At 37.9% G+C, this 18,203-nt stretch overlaps 1 long non-coding RNA gene across 1 annotated transcript; it reads right to left on the bottom strand.

Annotated features, from left to right (window-relative positions):
• Window positions 1–877: 877 nt before the first annotated feature.
• Window positions 878–7,178, bottom strand: LOC142098033 (uncharacterized). Its single transcript, XR_012678292.1, has 4 exons — window positions 7,110–7,178; window positions 5,191–5,222; window positions 3,203–3,441; window positions 878–1,137 (listed from the first exon to the last, which is right to left on the bottom strand). It is a non-coding gene; the product is annotated as an uncharacterized LOC142098033 (long non-coding RNA).
• Window positions 7,179–18,203: the final 11,025 nt, after the last annotated feature.

Genomic DNA, 18,203 nt, shown 5'->3' with positions numbered 1-18,203 from the left:
AACTCGGCTGCCACTTCAAAAGCTATCCAGAGCAATAAAAGTGCACTTTTTCGTTGTGGATACCCCTGTTGTGCGCCGCTAAGTATGATCAGGAATTGGCGCATGTGTGAAACTGGAAACTTGGTTTTATCTTACAGTTTCATAGCCATCACAAAAAATGCATAAATAATTAAAACTATTATTTGTTTTAAAAAAATATAGGGTCCTAGATTATCTGCAGGTTATCTGGGCCTGGCCAAGGAGTTCAGCAATGGGGCTGAGAACATTCCATTATTGTTCTGACCCTCCAGACCATAGAAACTGCATTGAAATATGAATGCTGTTTGTTTAATAAAGGAGATTGAAGTGTTTTCATATTTTGAAGTAAAGTTTCAGTGACATCACTAAAGACTTTCCCCAAATAGGTCTAGATACTTACATGATATAGCTGAATTATGGAAAACTGAAAATGGCAAATCCTATATCTTTTGCTCAACTCTTGTACAGAGAAACAACATAACACTCTGCCTTGTCCCATTTTAATATGCATAAGTAAATATATTTTTTTTTGGGGGGGGCCGGGTTAAAACTTGACATGCGGTACTAGAGATTCTAGTGTATTTCAAATTATTAACTGATACTGATATTGATGTACAGGGTGATTCAAAAGTCGCAGTACACCCTTTTATTTCAAAAACTCTACAGGAAATTGGGAAACCTGAATACTCCAGTAAGATATGGGTGACGTGGTCTATCTTTTACGGTATGTACCAAACATGGGCGCCATCTTGAAATCGGCCAATCGGCCCAATTCCTGTAGAGTTTTTGAAATAAAAGGGTGTACTGCGACTTTTGAATCCCCCTGTACATACCCAAAATAAACAGAAACACACAACTATTTTTACATTTACACATTTATTTATTATTTTATTCTGCAGTACATTGCGTTTGCAATATAATATGGGGTTTTAGGGTATTTGGCCACAAAAAGAGAAATCAAGTTTATTTTGTCATTAAATTACTTAAGATAGCTAGGAAATTGACTAAACATGCATATACTGTATGTTTTCAGTGTTACATATGTTTGTGTACATAAAAAGCTAATTGGAAATAATATCTTTATTGACGGTCCTAGTTCATCCTAAATCAGCTTTTGTACTGTAAAAAAAAAAAAAAAAAGAGTTTAGTACACTTTATATATAACTATATCTCAAAAATATTCTACATCTTAGGTAACAATAATCAAGCAAATGGCATATTGTGAAATTCAGTAATAGACATTTGGGGGTAAATGTATGAATGTCCGATTTCTGCAAGTCGCCTTCAGCGCTGTTTTCCCTTTTTTTGATTGCACAAAATATTAGGTGGTTTACACAGCCCTTAACAGCTGCGATTTTAGCTGATCCTAATCTGTTATCAGCTCTTCTGTATTGCATTATTACTCTCCACTCAGGGTGTATGTACTATTATTTTTGAGATTCATATATAAAGGTATATGTCTATAAATATATATATATATATATATATATATATATAAAGTATATATGTATATATATATATATATATATATATATATATATTCATATACACACAGTATGTATATATATTTACAAGTTAACCCGTGCATGATACTCATGCATTCTAGTCAAATCAAGCTACTTAAGGTCTTAAAAAGGTTCTTGTCATGCATTTGGACCTAGCCCAGGCCTCCTCAGGGGAAGAGCATTACTTCCCGACGCAAGCGCCCTTTTTAATGTGTGTTCATGAGGTAAAATTACCTCACAAAAATGAGTTTGAGCCCTCAACTCGTAAATTTAGCCTTTACTACCCCTCCCACGGGGGGAAGGGGGGTTGATGGAAGTTAACTGACTTCACTATTCTAATTTTTTTGTCAAATAATATCAGTATACCAAATTTCAGGTCAATTGGATGAGCCCTTTCTGAGAAAATAGTTTTTTCCACACACACACGCTGCTAGGCTTTTACTTTTATACAAGTTAACCCGTGCATGATACTCATGCATTCTAGTCAAATCAAGCTACTTAAGGTGTTAAAAAGGTTCTTGTCATGCATTTGGGCCATAGCCCATGCCTCCTCAGGGGAAGAGCGTTACTTCCCGACGTAAGCGCTCTTTTTTAACGTGATTTTGTCCACATGTCACCACATCATCATTCTTCTCCATCACCTCATCCTTCATTTTCATCGCCACATCTATCCAGATGTCTATCCAGACACAGGGATCTCTCTCAGCGGTCCTGAGTATCACACTCTGTCACCCCGGGCAACCACCAACCACTCCCCACTGTCACCCCCGGCAACCACCAACCACTCCCAACTGTCACTTCTCCTTCAAGAAATATATATATATATTTTTTTAAAATCTTTATAAACACTTTTAACAATTAACAAATTAAATTAACAAATTAAAAACATCTTAGTATACCAAATTTCAGCCCTTTCTGAATTTTTTTTTCCACACACACTAAGAATTTAGTAGGTCAGTGTATAACTCCGCTCAGCAGGTGGCGCTGCAGCTTGGTTTTATTTTTTCCACACACACACACAGAGACCGACTAACACACGCCACTAGGCATTTATATTATAGATATTAGATAATGCTAAGAATTTAGTAGATCAGTGTATAACTCCGCCAAGCAGGTGGCGCTGCAGCTTGTTTGTTTGTTTTTTCACACACAGACTAACACACGCCACTAGGCTTTTATATTATAGATATACACACAGTGTATATATATATATATATATATATATATATATGTATATAGATAGATAGATAAATAGTTAGATAGATGGATACACATTTTGTCTGTGAGAGGGGTAGTATTAGACATACGGTGCGCCATAGGGTTTAAAAGTTATTTTTTTATACATTTTTTTATATGTTTTATAGAGGCATATCAGTGGCTGTAAACTGCAGCTGCCGATCCTATACAATCTTCTCTGAACCCCTCTACCAAATCAAATGCTCCCCTTTTCGAACAAGCTAATTGCTGCAAAAGCAAAAATCACCATTTAACACATTTTAATACATCCATTTTAGCTATGCTTTTCAAAAACACTCTGAGAAAATATATTATTCATTTTGTTGCAAAAGGGAACAGTGGAGAAGTGGTTTTTGCTTTGCATGCCACAATTATTTGCATCATGTTTACATTTAGGACGTAAATTGTGGATCTGAGTTAAACTAATGGCTATGTGGACTTACCTTTGTCTACCCATGCTAGTTCTGCTAGTGGTGTCCATGGTGTCCATGGCGGCCTCTATTCCCGTAGTTCCAAGAATAGCCATTATTGCCAGAATAACCATAATTACCACGATAGCCCCAGTTTGGTCTATAGTACGTGCGAGGACGGTTGTACCATGGGTAATAGTTTGCTGCTGGCCAGTTATAGTAGCCAGAGGGGTTAATCCAAGGGATGATCCGTGGTGCAGAATTGCCGAAGCCTGAAACAGAATAGAGTTAATTTAGGCTCCCTTTGCAGATATTGAAACTCTTGTTGTGTTAATTATTGATATTGTATGGAACATGTTTAATTGTACTAACTTATAAAATGATAGACTTTGATACGAAGAACCAAAGCTATTCAACAAGCATTAATTGATTGGATATATATCAAGCAGTTGAAGATATATAAAAAAACATGATTTCTATCAGTGGTATAAAATGATGGTGAAAAGTTGATAGTAGGAAACAAACTTTCGCCTTTGACTCCTCTCTGTCAGCTACGTACCACAGATTGAGGCATTCATCATTCAGGATAAATGGACAGATTCCACTGATTACTGAGCTATCAGCTTCTCACTCAAGGTGAAATGTTGGGTGACTATTATAATATTGTACACTAGCCATCTTAATCATTTTTATTTGTGCCCATCAATTATTTTCTGAATTTGCATAAACAATTGTATACATTTATAGACTTTATTATTGTTTAGAAACTATTTTTCTTATGTGCTAAAACAGAACACTGTCTACATGGGTTATAAAATGGAACTCTCAAGCAATTTAAAATCAATGCGCAAGCTGTCATAAAACTAGAATGCTTTTCATATACAGGTGTCTGATCTGTTATCTGGAATGCTTGTGACTTTTCTGGACAAGGGTTTTTTTCTGTAATTTGGAGCGTCGTGCCTAAAATATACTAAAACGTATTTTAAAATACTTTTGTCTTTTCCTACACTGCCACTACCATTCCCCATCTTATTAACATTTTTTAATTTGATTTTTTCCTTTCTGATTTTAAGAACTTTGCTGGATAACAGTGTTCCAGATTAGAAATTCCATACCACTAGCTAAATAAATTTGGACTACGGACCAGGTGAAAAAAACAAAACAAAAACAGGACACCTCTTATAATTTTCAAAAAAATCGCACTCAAATTTTTCTGTGAATGAACAATGAGCAATAACTGGAAAATATTATTTATACAGGAAGAAACTGAAACTTTCATAATATTTTGTGTGATGATTTCACAATGGGAAATGTCACTTATGCGATTAAACTTACCTTTAAGCAAGGTATTTAATTAATAATTCATAATGATGAATGGAGACTCTGAACTAACTTTGATTTACAGGACTAAATGGTGTTTATGGACTGTGAACTATCACATTTTCTCTTTTTGGATTATAATATGTTATATTGATTTACTCTGCTTTTGAGTCGGGCTTTAAAAAACATTTGTTTTTTGTTTTGTCTTTTAATTTTTACTTTGCAATTATTTTGATGAAAACTAGATTAAAACTTCTAAACTTAATTGCAGTGGCAAGGGGTGGAAATATATTTATTTATATATATATATATATATATATATATATATATATATATATATATATATATATATATATATATTGGTACTGTGTTTGTAATATATACCTCAACTTAGCTTTTTCTACTTTATCAGCCAACACCACCTCCATATTCTTGCCAACCTCTTTGTGTATTTTCTTTGTTGCTGTTTGAATATCCTTTCTTTCAACTCAAGGAATGATCATATATAACCTACAATGACTAACATTTATGAGACAGACGGTTTAGGGCACAGTAGACATAAGTTAATCATATGCTAATAAAAAGTTGAATATGTATTATCTTGAAAACTGAATTGTTATAAGGGATGTATGTGATAAACAATGTCAGGAGCTGTAAGTTGACTCCAAGAGTTCTGTAGAAGATTTTGAGAAGTCACTTACCGAAGGATATGCCGAATCCAGACATGATGAATCTTGAATAATAAACAGACACACATTTAATGATACATGCATATATATTTGAGGTTACTCTATCTTTGTTTTATCTATATTTTAATTTAAATACACTTACAACTACCATGACAGTTCACAACAGACCCTGCTAAACAGCAACAGGTAATGTTTGAGGATGTATATCTGGCACTTATCCTTATTGTAGGCAAAGTAAATGCCAGTCATACAAACATGGGTAGACTTTATAAACGCTATAGTAGAACGAATGTAAATAAGTATATCATACCAACAGATTGTATATAGATGCCACTTAATTGGAGTTTTACAATGCTAACACTAATTATAGTTCTTGTTCATAAATAAATATAAGTACAAGGCACAGCACAGTTTTTCATTTTTTTACAAAATAAATAACGTTACAATTTTAGAATATACAAAAATATCACGTCTGAAACCACCCAAAATTGAAGGCAGCCACTTGTAAAGCTGGGAATACACCTATGCAATCTTGCAATTTTTGTTACGATTTCACCAACGATTGAAAGTCCTGGGGCCTGATTCATTAAGGATCTTAACTTGAGAAACTTCTTATTTCAGTCTCCTGGACAAAACCATGTTACAATGCAAGGGGTGCAAATTAGTATTCTGTTTTGCACATAAGTTAAATACTGACTGTTTTTTCATGTAGCACACAAATATCAACTTTAAATGTCAGTGTACAAATAAGCTATCAAGTATTTGTGTGCTACATGAAAAAACAGTCAGTATTTAACTTATGTGCAAAACAGAAAACTAATTTGCACCCCTTGCATTGTAACATGGTTTTGTCCAGGAGACTGAAATAAGAAGTTTCTCAAGTTAAGATCCTTAATGAATCAGGCCCCTGATGAACATGCAGATTCATACATACACACCGACACAATGTACCTTCAGATCTGTGATCTCAGTGCACACTCTACAGAGATCTGTCTACACTGCTGGTCGTGAGTGCGTACACACCACCACATTTGCCCGACATCGTTTCACCATTGATCAAGATTTTTTAGTAAGTTTAGAAAACCAAATCAACGGGTGCAATGTGCTTTGGTACAATAAAACATGATCGTAGGAGCTCTTGCAATATGTGAACAAATGTTTGTAAAACGTGTGCTCTGCACTTTAAAACAGTAAGTATCCAATATGCTTTTGTAGTGCCAAGACATTTATGTTTAGTTATCACTCATTATTATTCATGTATGCATCTAGGCATTTCTTAAATAAATTGTTATCACTTGTTGCAAATGTAAAGGATTTTTTAATTTACTGCACATATATTAACATAATTATTGGTAACATTAAATGTCTCTGGTACTTTTCCAAAGCCTGTAAATATAATGTTATCTGTAGTTAAACCAATTAGCCCTTCAAACTTCTGGTAAGGGTGGATTTAACCTTATTAGATGTCTCACATCTAATAACATAAATAGAGGTTTGAGAGAGGAGGACAGTGGGAGCAGTTAGTGTCAACAATAGGTGTGAGAGATAATACTGATAATAACATGGTTGTGAAGCTAAGCACTGTTGAAAAGCTCTAAGTGTGTAATTTTGGTTGTTCTATTTGTTCAATTTGACCAAGTCATCCAACCATGTATCACGGTCAAAATTCATTACAATCGGCTCTGATTTGATCAGGTCGATGGGAAAACTGAGCTGCTGAGAAAGTAGGGAAAGCCCATAGATTGTGACAACTGCACAATCCTCACCACATACGTAACATATCTAAGAAAGATTTTTTCTCCCACAATATTTTTAAACACAAACTAAAATAATTAACATTAAATCCTAGACATTGGAGATAGATGAAATTGAAACATGTTACAATAACGGGCTGTGAATATTAGAATAAAATATGTATATATGCTACATACCAGATGCTGCAGACTTGGCATGGAATCACAGTGATTATTTTCCATAGAGAAGTTGGCTACTTTTATATCATTATAAGGACAGGGAGGAGATAGTCAGATTTGGCAGTGCGGTGTCTGAGATGTCCAGTTTTTTTAGTCAACATTCCATTTCTTGTTCATAGTTAGCAGTCAACTTCCTGCTCCAAATTAAATGATACAACATTCCCTGTGTCTGAGACACCTGTTTAATTAGCACAAAAATATAATTAACAGAACAGCCTTTGGCATCAGTGTGGTAATGCAAGACACAACACACCCCTAAGATGCATGTGGCCTTTGTAGCCCTGGCTGCATTGCTGCCTACTTTCTGTACTTGAATAGCTATGGTTTTAAAATAATTATTCATTACACATATCACCAGTGCCCCTGTTTTTTACATTGACCATGATTGCATAGCATTGTGTGTATTTTCTAGATGTCCATAGTATGTGACACTATTTAGGTAGTGGTCTGTAAAGCATTAAGTTGCTTTCTGCAAAATTTCTTTTGTCCTATTAAAATTGTAACTTTTCAGTAGGTCAACTATAGAGGTGTTCATCTTATATAAGTCATGTGAGTGCAATCATAAAGAGATCTGTCAATTTCGGTTTTTGGAAACACAGTTTGCCTTGCAATGGGTGTTTTTGTTACTTTTCAGTTGTTACAATATTACACTATTGTGTTGTATTTTTTCTTTGTTTATATTTTTCAAATGACCGGAGAAGAAGAATTCACACTTCACCTTGGATCTATTGGATCAACATTTTTGTACTAAATAACTGACACATTTGATGGACTTTTTAGATCAATTTCCCCCCTGCACTGGAATGACCTCCCTCGCTCCATCTGTCTCGCTCCCAATCTGTGCTCCTTCAAACGGGCACTCAAAACTCACCTGTTCCTGAAAGCCTACCAACCATCCACTTAACCCCTCATCCACTCTGCTTGTTCTCCCTCCTCTCCCCTGGTCCCTTTTTCTCCATTGCATCACTGCCTCCCTTCGTGCCTGTTTTGTCCACCCTCCCTTAGGATGTAAGCTCGTATAAGCAGGGCCCCTCTCCCCTCCTGTCTCCATACCGACTCTTCTGCTCCGCCCTCACTCCATATGTCTGCCCGGAGTTTCCGAAGCATTGGTACTTAGTGTTTATTGTTCTGTGATGTTTTACCCTGTATGGTCTACTGTTCGTATTATGTAAGGCGCTGCGAAAACCCTGTAGCACCCAACAAATAAATGATAATAATAATAATAATAATAATTTCATACCTAGTTGTGAAGGAAAATTGTGCTCACTTTTTCAGTTTGAAAACATTTAAATTATGAATAGTGAAGTTGCATAACACTCCCCATCATGTTTGCAATATTTGGTAGGCATTAATATTGAGTTTAGGCTCCATTATTTATTATAAGTATATTTACTGAATCATTTGTTTTAAGATTTTGGTGGAATTCTAGGAATATTTAGGGCTAGATTTACTAAACTGTGGGTTTGAAAAACTGGAGATGTTGCCTATAGCAACCAATCAGATTCTAGCTGTCATTTATTTAGTGTACTCTACAAAATGACAACTAGAATCTGATTGGTTGCTATAGGCAACATCTCCAGTTTTTCAAACCTGCAGTTTAGTAAATATACCCCTTAGTCTACATTCACCCAGGAGCACCATAGGATTGTAATCACATTTTTATTGTTAGGTTGTGATTTCAGTTTGCGATCAGCCAAGAGTAAATGAGGACTGAGAGTGTCAGTTCTTAAACTGAAGGCTAGATTTACTAAGAATCGAGTGTGTTGGTGGTTTTAAACCACACATCACTGGCGGTTTAGTGGTCCAAACCGTCTCATTTACTATAGGCCGGTTTGAGGCTGCGATTTAAAATGGATGGTGATGTGTGGTGGATTGAAAAAGCTAAACCGCCGGCGGTTTGGTTAAAACCGCCATCAAAACCACCATCCAAAGGACAGGACAGAATAGTTTTAACACCTTCTGAATGGCTTGATACCTCAAACATGTTGGTTGAGCTGTTTTGCCATTCAGAACATAAGAGAAAGCACCATGGATATTTTAATTATTTGGGCAAACATATTTATTGATTAAGTGGGAAAATTAGTTTAATATTAACTTATGGGGAAATGTTTTTCCCATTATATTAAGGGGACAAAATTATTTAGTTATTATAATATTTGGGCACTATGTAATGAAAAATTGTGCAAAATAAATAATTATATCCAGCATTATCAATCAGTTAATATTATTTTATATATCGTAATATATTATATATTCACATTTTTCCCATAATATAATGCATCCTCTTAAAAAAAAAGTTAATATTAAATAAGTTTTGCACCCTTAATCAATAAATAATGTTTGCCCAAATAATTTAAATGTCAGTGGTGCTTTCTCTTATGTTCTGAATGACAATACATCACAAACAACATGCAGTTTGAGCATCTCACCCCTCACAACCACCTGTTTTATTTTGGCCATTTGGATGGCAGTTTTGCCTGCAGTTTTGCAAACCCCAGCTTAGTAAATCCGATTTGCATTTTCATCATGGTTAAAATCGGGATGGCGATTTAAAAAGTGGTGGAAAAATATAAATTCTGACCATTATAATGGCGGTTTGGGCTTTAATAAATCCAGAGGTTTTCAAACTGCCGTAAAAATCATTGAAAACCAGCGGTTTCACCAAAACAGCCTTTTAGTAAATCTTGCCCTAAGTCTTAATGGTGTCAGAAGTGGGTTTTGAATACTGAGTGTGAGGTATAATTTGGGAGATTTTAGTCATTTTTGGACAAGCCATCAGGTTTTGTTTTGATTAAACATTACACACCCACATGTCACCCATGCCCAGGTCAGGACATGACACTGTCACTATATATTTTCTTTTGTAACTAGTTGACTTGATGTTTGTGCATTTGAAGATTCTGAAATGTTTACTAGTTGATACCAGGAAATACAGGAAATACAGGAATTAGATGGACAGTTATTTATAAAGCTTAATATATTCACCACTTAAAATTTTTGGAATATCAAATAGTTTGGTAGACAAGAATGTCTGGAACAAATTTGGAGTTTGTATTTTACAGCCACTGACTCCACTGGCTCTTGGCAGGTCAATGCTTCTTAATAGGGGTTGACTAACCTAAAGAAAATAATACATGGAGTCAAGTCATCTTGATACATCTATTAATAGGGAGTTTGTAAGCACATCTGTGTTAAATGAATGGCTAAGCAATGTGATGTACAACAAACACACAGTTCAGTACAGTTATTAGAATCTGTAGTTAGAGGAGTCTGGTATTGTTAGTTCTTTCTATTGTTCTCTGGTAAGCCCAGGCTCCTTGATCTCCCATGCTTTCAATGTCAGCCTTATTTTTTGCTGCTTAGAATGCTGAGAGATGTAGCCTTTCCCACTAGTAGCCAATCACATAGTGGCAGGTCCGGACTCATGGTCTACCCACAGGAATGCCTCTCTGTAAATCCTTGCATCCACTGTCACAGGGAAGTCAACAACGTTTACACATGTACAGATTCAGCATGATCATGTAGGAACACATCTGTGGCTATTTTCGTGACACACAAAAGCAGTATATGTGTATGTATATATATATGTATATATATATATATATATATATATGATAAATTCAGCGCAGCACAAAATATTATGCAGCTGATGGATTATGATGTATTGTTCATAGGGGTTACCATTTCCTGGAATGTCTAAACATTTTCCTAATTTACCTACTATATAACACAGTGGTTTTAAAAAATATTTTAATCTGCAAATCTAGTGTTAATAAATAGTGTGTATGTTAGCAGATAATTTATGCTTCTACCTTAACTGCTGCTTGCAATAAGTGAAGTACCCTGACCATGAACCTGGTTTTTCCCATTTGAATTGTGGTATTGAGAGAAGGTGTCCCCGGCTGTGGAGAGAGTGAAGTGGGCAAAGAAAAAAACAAGAAGAGACTCACCTGTCCCAGAATCCAGCGATGGTAATTTCCTTTTTCGTCTTCTTTCAGGTCCCGTCGCTGGTGATAGCAAATTGGAAATGATTTGCTTTCAGCCAATCGGTGGCCAGAACAGTGAACCAATCAAGACTCACCACCGACCATTTGAATTTTTGGAACCGCAACGATCCAATCAGGGCTTGCTGCATGACCAGTCTGCCCCGGCGTGACAGCTATTGTATAGCCATCCCACGCAGCTCAGTTTCAGTTCGGCGGCGGAGAATGACCAGGATGGAGCTCTGTAGAAGAGATGCTGCAGTCAAGCACAGAAGACGCTGGAAGAAGCTAGAAGACACCAGGGTCAAGAAGGAAACTTGCAGAAAAAGCAAAAGAAAAGAAGACTGAAGGAAAGGTGCAGGAGTGCGAAGATGACATCGGGGAGAGAAGCACTGATCAGGAGAAGAGGCACTGCCAAATGGAGAGTCTGAAAGAGACAGAGATGCTGGAGAGAAATAGCAGGGAGATGACTAAAAATTGTGCATTCATGCTGAATTCCTTCACTTTAAGTTCATACTCGCCTCTTACTGTCCTATCACTAAACAATCCTTCTTTAAAGCTTCTCCCAATCCTCAAACCATGTCACCTTTTTGCCACCTTCAAATCGCTCCTCTCCCCTCCCCCACTACCATCATAGTTCTCTGCTATTGACTTTGCTACCCACTTCACCTCCAAAATTAAGTCAATGCCTCATGACATCTCCTATCATCAGTCCTTTCTTGCCCCTCCCTCTCCCCCCACCCTGTCCACTTTTTCCCCCCTCCCCGCCTCCTCTGTTGACCATATCTCTATCCCTTCCTACCCACTGTCACCCCCACTTCCTAGCCCACTCTCCTTCTCTTTCTTTCCTATGGTATCTACAGATAAAGTCCGCACTTTTCTCTCCTCACCCCCCTCCAACTGCCCACATGACCCTATCCCCTCCCATCTCCTTTGCTCCCTCTCTTCTGAGGTCTGCTCCCATCTTGCCTACCTCCTCATCATATCCCTCTCCTCTGAAACCTTCCCCTCTTCCTTTAATCATACTCTCATCTCCCCTATACTCAAAAAAAAATCCATTGACCCTGGCTCTCTAATTATCGCTTTATCTCCCTCCTTCTTTTTGTTTGCAAACTTCTCCAACAGGTTGACTATAACAGTCTCACCTCTTTTCACACTTCTCACTAACTCCTTCACCCACTTCAATTCAGTTTTCGCTCCCTCCATTCCACCAAAAATGCCCTCAATAAGGTCACTAATGACCTTCTCCTTGCTAAATCTAAAGGACACCTCTCCTTTTTATCCTTATTGAACAGTTTGCGGTCTTCGATACTGTTAACTACTCCCTCCTTTTGCAAACTCTCAAATCTATAGGGCTCTGTAATACTGTCCTCTCCTGGTTTTCCTCTTGCCTTACTATGCACTCCTTTTGAGTCTGTACACATGACTCCATTCCCCCCTCCCCACCTTCCTTTATCTGTTGGAGTATCACAAGGTTCCGTTCTTGGCCCCCTGCTCTTCTCCTTCTACACCTAATCCCTTGGTGACCTCATCTGCTCCTTTAACCTCCAGGAGTACTTCTATGCTGATTATACCCAAATCTATCTTTCATCCCCTGACCTCTCCCCTTTCATTATTTATCGTGTCTCCTGCTGTCTCCCTGGAATCTCATCTTGGATGTCCCAGTGCTTTCTTAAACTCAATATTTCCAAGACTTAATTAATCAACTTCCCCCCTATCAGGGCTCCCTCACCTCTCCTCTCTCTCTTTCTGTTAATAGTTCTACCCTACTTTCTGTCCCTTAAGTCCGATGTCTTGGGGTCATCCTCGACTCTTCCCTCTCTTTCAAACCTCACATTCTGTCTCTCTCAAAATCCTGCTCCTTCTACCTCCAGAATTTATCAAAGATACGGACCTTTCTCACCACGGAAGCCACCAAAACTCTTATTTACTCTCTTGTAATCTCTTGCCTTGATTCCTGTAACCTCCTTCTATCTGGCCTACCTGACTCTCACTTTGCCCTTCTTAAGTCTATCATCAATGCTGCTGCTCATCTTATTTTTCTCTCCCACCATTCTATTTCTGCTGTCCCTCTCTGCCAGTCACTACATTGGCTCCTCGTGGCCTACAGAATTAAAATTAAACTCTTCACCCTCACCTTCAAAGCTCTCAATCAATCCTCCCTCCTACATCTCCTACCTCATCTCTACATACACTCCTTGCCAGCCCGTATGCTCTGCCTCACTACTTCATTGATTACCTCTTTCCAATCTCATCTCCAGGACTTTGCCTGGGCTTCTCCCCAGATATGCAATGATCTCCCACACCCTAGCAGGTTAGCCTCTACGCTTCAAGAATGCCCTTAAGAATCATTTCTTTATTCAAGCCTATCAGTCTTTCTCTTAACTCCCTTGTCGGGGCTTTTAACCCCACTCCCCCAATTGATACCACTCTATAAGTGCCTCCCCTTTTTCTTTAGGATCTAAGCTTTCACGAGTCCACTATCCTTGATTTCTCCTTCTACTACTCCCTAACACTCTGTACCTCGTGGACTGCTTCCCTAGCCCTGTTTTCTTAATCTCAGGCCACTACCATCCCTTTCACTCACTGCCCTGTAAAATATTTTATCCACATTAAACTTTTATCTGTATATTTCTCAATTCAGTATGTCTAGTCTTTGTATTTTGTTCTTCATGTATCATGTAATATGTAATGAATCACAGCATGTCATTAATGGCGCTGCAGACCTTTTGTGCCACCTTATAAATAAAAATAATAATAGTAATTTCTACCTTTGGGTGCATTTAGTGTAAGTTCAGGATTAGCCTGTTCCCAATTTAAATTCAGGCCTAGCCTGTGGCACCAATATAGTTCAAGCTTAACCTATGTCCCCAAGTTAAATTCAGGATTAGCCTGTGGCAGTACTTAAAAGATAGGATTGACAGTTAGCAGTCACCTTGCCATTGTGAGACCACGGTCTGTTCCCACTGTAACATATTTAGGTGGACATTGTGTGTTAGACCTTTCACTGTACTTTATGGTATTGCACTGTACTGTTTTGTGTGTATTTGTATAGGTATTTTCCCTTCCAGGATTCAGAAGACAGGCACCCATTAAGAGTAGGCTTTTGGTATCCTTTATTCCCTGTCTGTATTTTGTGATTGGTGTTTGTGAACTGTGGGGTTTTGTGTTAGGTTGCACAGCATTTGGTCACATAGTTTGGTTGTTAGGAGCAGAGCTCTGTTTTTGTTATTGCAGCTAGCACTAGTGTGAGAAGTACATATTAGATCACTAGACATCATTGTGGGTGGATTGTCTTGTGTCACCCCTGTTTGTAGACGCTGGTCCTAAAAGTACAGATGACCATCGAGAGGAGTCGGCAATTACACAGTAAGTGTCTTTCCGTTTCATCTCTTTCTCTTGGTGGGGTAGTACATCAGTGTGGCTGGATCATGTAGAAATAACTTATTGTAGATATTTATTTTAGGTAGGAGCGCAGTGCGCCACTGTATATCATTGCAAATGTACTGATTTTTCATATTGTATTGTATTTATTTATTGGAAATGTATTGATTTCTGAGGCTGTATGTCATGTAGGAGGATATTTGTTTTTTTAACTTCTGAAAATATTCATGCTAATTAAGTCTTCTCATCTCAGAAGTGACCAAAATATCTTTGTAGTCTGAATGCACAGCAGGAGGTCATTTACCTGTTATCCTGACTTGTTAAAAAGATAGACAAGCTACATGAATAATGCAATCAGCAAGTAATTTAGGAAATTACAGATCAATGTGAATTTTGTTAAATCCAAGATTAGAGAATATATTACATCCTGATGCTAAATATTCAATGTAATATCTTAGACATTGTGGTGCCAGGGGGCTGTGTTTCCCCATGCCAACATGTGTGTCAGAATCTGTATAAAAAGAGCCCTGTTTGACCATGTTATGGTGTCATTCCATCTGTAACTTCTGGATGATCACTAGTACCACCAACTATTGTGTAAAAATTCTTTTAACAGATGATCCTCTTGAAAATTACTCTTGGTATTTCATAGTAGATCTGTCACCAGAGTTCCAAATATTACTTTTTAGTTATTTAGTTATTGTCTTTTCATCATCACCAGCTATTTATATAGCGCCACTAATTCCGTCTTTTCTTACTTACACACATAATGTAAAGAAAGTGCATTCATTGCCTACACAAGGTTGAGGCTGTATTCTATGAGAATTGATCCATCCCATAAATTTGCTGCCTCCACTGTGTATAAGGTATACTTTTTAATTATTTTTTTTAAAAATTGTGCATATTTATTTTCTGTATTAGCAGTCTGTTAACAGATTATATCTTGTACCAACTTGGGGACCTCTGACCCACAATTAATCCTCTTCTATTTGTATTAGATTTATATACAATGGGGGGAGATATTTCAAAGGTTTCCCTTTTGCGATCTGCCATAAATGATAAAAGGTGCTAGTCCGTAACCATGGATCAGGGCTCTTATCTACCAGCACCATTCGGGGACAACAGAGGAGTTTAACATAATCAAACACATTGATTTAAACAGCTCCTCTGAGCCATGTCACGCTATTACTAGGAATTAATTCACAAACACATATTTGCAGTTTTATGCCTAGAAAATAGCTTGCACATGAGATCATCAAATTTGCTTGTTTTTAGGTGAGTAAATAAAACTAATTATGGAGAAGATATGTGCTGATTACACTGGTTATAAATCACTTATCATTGGCATTTATAAAAAAAATGGCATCTGCCTCCCCTAGAGTGTGTGTTGTAATATATCCAGCTGTGATAGTGTCTTTGTGATTCCTGAGAGCCTGTTTGTGAGTGATTTCCTGACGTAGGTACAGGCTGCAGATGGCAGCAGTGGTTTGATGCAGTGAGCTACAAGCATCCACCACATTACAAGGGAAGCTTTCACTGGAGAAACCCGGCAAATCTCTTCCCAGAGGGGACTCCCACTGGCGGTACACATCAGTGTCCTTTGATAGCCAGGGAGAAGCCCTATCTCCGTCAATACAATTATTTTTCGCCAGAGATAGGGCTGTTTCCGCTTGTCTTAGGCCAAAGCCAAATTAAGGGTGGGTGTCGGGCCCGCCCGTTGTCAGGGACCTCCCCCCCCCAATGAGGTACTCTCAAGGAGGGCTAGTGGGGGAATGGTGTAGTACTTAGTGGCTGGTCCCTCCTCCGGAACCAGCCACCTTCCTTCATTTGGCCACAGATCTTATTTTCCTATCCTCCCTGCCATCCACTAAGTGTGGCCTCCTCCTATTCCGATCACTGACAGATGTTATATGGGACAAGCACCACATGACAGGTGCCGTCCCATGTGTGCGGAGCTGCAAAAGTGGTAGACAGGAGATTCTGCCTCTCCAACAAAGTGTGCATGGAACAAGTTAAGTGTGAGGGAAGGGAGGGGGATTTTCATATACTGTGTAAGGGAAGGATGGGTATCTTAACATAATGTGTGAGGAAATGGAGTAGGGTCTTAACATAATGTGGGAGAGAGGTAGGCTATAAATTTAAAGGTGGTGTGTGGGTGGGGACTAATTATTTAATAGGCTCTATTTTAGTTGTGGGTTGTTGGTGGAGTTATTTAATTTAATCATGGGGCCTATTAATTTAAGATCTGGTAAAGCGACCTTTAATTTAAAGCTGGGGTTGTTTGGGCGCTAATAATTTAAAGTGGTCCTGAGTTTGCGGAGAATGAGATCTCTTTATTAAAGTTAAATATGAATTATTTAATGGCAGAGATGGTTGCAGGAAATAGGTACATTTACTAAACGTAAAGGCTATTTAATCTATTGCTGGGGTGGGGGTGGTCTCCACTTTATTACTGTATTATGGGTGGGAAGCAGGCTTTTAATTTAATGGTGGACTCTGGGTCAGAGCAAGTTATTTAATGGTAGGTGCTATTAATTTATTTGTGTGGTTATGGTGGGGCTATCTAGTTTAATAGTAGGACCTATTAATTTAAGGTGAAGTGATAGAACCTGTAATTTAATGCTGGGGTGGTTTGAGGCTATTAATGAATGTGGGGCTGAGTTTGGGCTTGAAGGGCTATTTTAAATGTGAATACAAATTATTTAATACCAGGGAAGGTTGTGAGAAATAGTTATATTTATTAAATATAAATGTCTTTATCTTTTGCTGGGGCTGTTTGGAGAGAGGGAAATCAGTTTATTTATTAAATGAGAATACTATTAATGTAATGTTGGGATTGGTTGAAGGGAAATAGGTCTATTTATTAAATGTGCATGCTATTAATTTAATGTCAGAGTTGGTTGGAGGGAAATAAACCTATTTTTCAAATGAGAATACAATTCTTTTAATGTTGGGGCTGGAGGGAGGCCTAATTATTAAACATGGGAGCTATATTGATTTAACACGGGGCTGGTTGGAGTTTTCTAGACTTCATGTATCCATTTTTTTCCAAATAGGGCCCCCAACATTCCAGGATCCAGACAAGCAGCAACTGAGCTAAAGACTCCAGCAGTCACAGGTAGTGAAAGCAACAAGAACAGGTGGGAGAGAGCAGGACAGTCTGCCAACTGTCCTGAATCTGGTGGGGGAGTCCTGGCTTTGGATGACTGTCTCGCTTAGTCAGGATTTGTTCTGACTGCAAGGACAGTTGGGAGGTATGTCCCACTTTACACTATACTGCTCATAAAGGCAGAACAGTAGTGTACACAGTATTGCCTGTGTATTTGTCTAAAATTGGATAAAAATGATAATCATATTACACCATAGGGGGCCCATGTCTTATGTGCCCCAGTTCTGGCTTATTTTAGTATCGGGCTATTTCACAAAACCCTAATGCAGGAGATATCAGAGATAGCATTAACTATCAAGCTTAGCTTTTCGTAGCTTGTCCCCTATAGCTAAAGTCATCTGAAGATGCCGTTAACATGAATAGCCAATGGGGAGAACATCACCGGAGAGAGGGATCTTCTGATCCCTCCCTAGCAGGCTTCACTCTGCTCCCCTTCCTCCTATCATTAATTGTTTCCATGCACAGTGAATAGGCTTGGACAGAAGCTGGAAGTAAAATGATAGACTCTTCAGCATG

The sequence above is a fragment of the Mixophyes fleayi genome, chromosome 7, assembly GCF_038048845.1.
Source record: "Mixophyes fleayi isolate aMixFle1 chromosome 7, aMixFle1.hap1, whole genome shotgun sequence".
NCBI lineage: Eukaryota > Metazoa > Chordata > Amphibia > Anura > Limnodynastidae > Mixophyes > Mixophyes fleayi.
Note: the sequence above shows the minus strand (reverse complement) of the source record. Positions and strands in the feature narration are given on the sequence as shown.